Source organism: Crocodylus porosus, unplaced genomic scaffold (genome assembly GCF_001723895.1).
Source record: "Crocodylus porosus isolate Cpor-Errol unplaced genomic scaffold, CroPor_comp1, whole genome shotgun sequence".
In the NCBI taxonomy this organism is placed as follows: Eukaryota; Metazoa; Chordata; order Crocodylia; family Crocodylidae; genus Crocodylus; species Crocodylus porosus.
In genome coordinates this window covers 22285299-22288705 of record NW_017728907.1, presented here as the reverse complement: position 1 = coordinate 22288705, position 3407 = coordinate 22285299, and the positions used below count along the sequence as shown (strand labels likewise).

The following is a 3407-nucleotide window of genomic DNA, read 5'->3' as shown; positions in this document are numbered from 1 at the left end:
GGAGTCATTACTGACTCCAGGATGAACATGGGCCGACAAAGTGAGGTCATGGTTGGCAGGGCTAACCGCACCTTGTCATGCATCCACAGGTGCATCTCAAGTAGAGCCAGGGAGGTGATCCTCCCCCTCTATGCAACGCTGGTCAGGCCACAGCTGGGGTACTGCGTCCAGTTCTGTGCTCCCCATTTCAGGAGGGATGTGGACAACATTGAAAGGGTCCAGAGGAGGGCCATCCGCATGATCTGGGGACTACAGGGCAGACCCTACATTGAAAGACTGTGGGACCTAAACCTGTTCAGCCTTTACAAGAGAAGGCTGAGGGGAGACCTGGTGACTGTCTAAACTCACTAGGGGAGACCAGAAGGGTTTAGGGGACACACTGTTTCCCTAGCACCCCCTGGCATAACAAGGAACAATGGACACAAATTATTGAAGAGTAGATTTAGATTAGACATCCGCAAGAACTACTTCACAGTTAGGGTGGCTAGGAGCTGGAACCAACTTCTTAGGGAAGTTGTGCTGGCTCGTACCCTGGGGATCTTTAAGAAGAGGCTTGATGACTACCTGGCTGGACTCATTTGAGTCCAGTCTTTTCTCCCACCCAGGCGGGGAGTCGGACTTGAAGATCTATAAGGTCCCTTCTGACCCAACTTCTATGATTCTTAAACTGGGGAACATTGGTTTACTAGTAATGAAAATATCTAGACAGCCTGGTAACTAAATATTGAGGAGAATTACAAGGAATGTTCTCCACTCACTTTCCCAGATTTTATTTTTAAAGGAAAAAAACTATCTTTTGTCTCAGACAGACAACCGAAAACAAGTAAGTAAGGGTCAACTTGAACTGAAGGTAACTGGTATGGTCTTCCAGTCTTCCATTACAAATAGTCCCACTACACTGCCACCAAGGCCTCTAGTCAGACATAGTTTACAGTCATACCCAGAATCTAAATTTGTCTGAGTAGCTGCTTATAAAATGCCTGACTTAGGCCACGGCATCTTAGCAAGGTTTAAGAGTCAGTCAACTGCAGGAACAGTATCTCCTTAATAGTTGACAATGCACTGCCTAACCTTTCTCCAGGGCAAAAGATCCTAATCCCTGAAGTCACAATCGACATCACTCAAGAAAGATAAAAAAACTGAACATATTGCTGGACAGGTAAAAACTATTCCTTTCTTGGCTCAACAGGAAAAAAAGACAGCTTGTTCCACTTGGTTCTTGGGTTGGAGTCTGGACACATTTTCCAGTGCTAAAAATTTGGCAAAAGCAAACAGGGCTGCTCCCAAGTTACCCACATAGGTAAGGGTAATTTGGGCAGTCTCCACTGCCCGATCAGCCCCTGCCACTGTTGCAGCCGTGTGACAACAGTGACAGGGCTGTATAACAGTAGTCTAGAGTGGCAGAGGCTGACTGGTGGTAGATCCCCCACCCCCAATCAGCCCGATGTCTCCATTTGCAGGAAAGCTCCTCGTCCGTGGCTCCCTGCAAGCTTTAGAGGGCTCCGGGTGCTGCCCCTTTAAAGTTCTCAGTGCTTTAATGAGCTGCTGGCGTTCAGACCCTGCTGCCATGACTGCTTCCAAGGATCTTCATTTACTCTTGTCACCTGGCAGCAAGGGTAACAAGAGTGAGCTATGAGCTTCCTACAGGAACAGGGGCTGATCAGGGGGTGGGGGAAGACCCCTAATCAGCCCTTGCCACTGCTGCTTGCAGGCAGTCCTGTCACCCTTACTGCCTATCGACAAGGATGACAGAGCTGCCTGCAAGCAAATCCCGACAGGGTTCCCTGCCAGCTGGCTGCTGGGCAGTCTGTCAGAGAGCCAGCTACTCTCCCTCCATCTCTCTTGGGAGAAGGAGCACTGAAGGACAGGAATACTTGTTCACATGTTAAAATCTGTCATAAAAACCTTTCTGAGACATAGAGGCTGTTACTTTATGTGGCCACAGGCTATTTGCTATGCTAAAACAGCAGATAAAACGTTATAAAAATAACATTTGTCAAAGCCCATAATGTTGACCACTGAATAGTTTCTACCTGGAAAGGCAAAGGGTCACAGATCATAGCAAACTTATAAAAAGATGGTATTGCTCTTGGATAACAGCAAATAGAAAGCACAAGAGGGACCTGTAGTTATTTTACTAATAATACATACCCGATTTTTTTTTAATGTGATCGTCTGATAGACACCTACAAGGAGGACTAACTTGACTCAAGGAAAGTACAGATGTCACTCTATAGGAAGTTATCCGGGACCGAGAGGTGATACAAGCCTCTATCAATTGTCCAGACATGACGGCAGCATATAAAACATTAAAAGCATTGAGGTGCTGAAAGAATCAGTCCCCAGAAGAAACTTTTGCATAAAGCTTTAGTTGCCTCCCCCAAATGAACAGAAGCAATGTCAGAGTACTCTTTAATGCTTTGCCCACTGGGAAGGTCAGAATGAGATGCCACTGGAACCACTAAGTGCCCTTATTTACTAAAATTTACAGAGACATTACAAAAATGTGAATATATTATTATAAATGTGACTATATTATTATTTTCCATTTTTGCTCAACTAGAGTATAAAAAAATCTTACAGGATTAACGAAAGAAAAATGGAAATGTTCTAGTTTGAGGCACTCTCTGATAATTCAAAAGCCTGGTTAGGAGGGAAACTTCACCTTTCAAAATGCAGTGTTATAGGCTGTGCTTGCTCTCTCCCTTTTAAAGATACCATCTATACAGGAGTCACACTTTTTGTATCATTAGTCTTCGCTTTTTAGGTACCGTGGACTAGGTCCTCAAATTAAAAACAAAAAAATTAGCAGTGAAACAGAGTAAGACAAACACTATGGTATCACAGTATGTGACCAACATGGACAACAGTAAAATACCAGCTAAGCCTCAATTATAAGTTCTTAGACTATGAGAAGTTGGCCAATTCAATTAAATGACATCCCAAGACTCAACATCAGCGGTCAGGAGAGTTTCTCCTATCATAATTACTGAATTTCAAAGATGTCTTTAAAACAGCTGAAACAGGACTCCTCTTTTCAGAAACCAAATTAAAGCTGCTTCATATTCGTGTGCAGGAAAAACCTTAAGGCTGCCCTGCTTTAGAAGATAAACAGACCTAATATAGCTAATAAAGTTGCTCTGTTATGGGTGTTGAGCTGTGTTATGATCCAACTGCAAGCTAACTAAACCAAAGAAGAAAAAAATTCAGTCAGACAACCATTTATATATATTTTTAGTTCTGGCAATACCCACTGCAGCTGATTCTAAGAAAAGCAGTTTGGTTGACTTTAAGCCATTGGATTGTGTCAAGTAAAAAAAAGATAACCCTCCACAAAAATGACACTCCTCCACATCCCCCATGTGAAAAGAAAAGACTCAAACTACTCTTGGACTTTACCCAGTTTG

The 3407-nt window shown here is 43.5% G+C and overlaps 1 protein-coding gene across 2 annotated transcripts in view; it reads right to left on the bottom strand.

Moving 5' to 3' along the window:
- Nucleotides 1-3407, bottom strand: part of SMG7 (SMG7, nonsense mediated mRNA decay factor) — an 85391-nt gene that overhangs the window by 47961 nt on the left and 34023 nt on the right. The gene's annotated exons all lie outside the window — the stretch shown is intronic.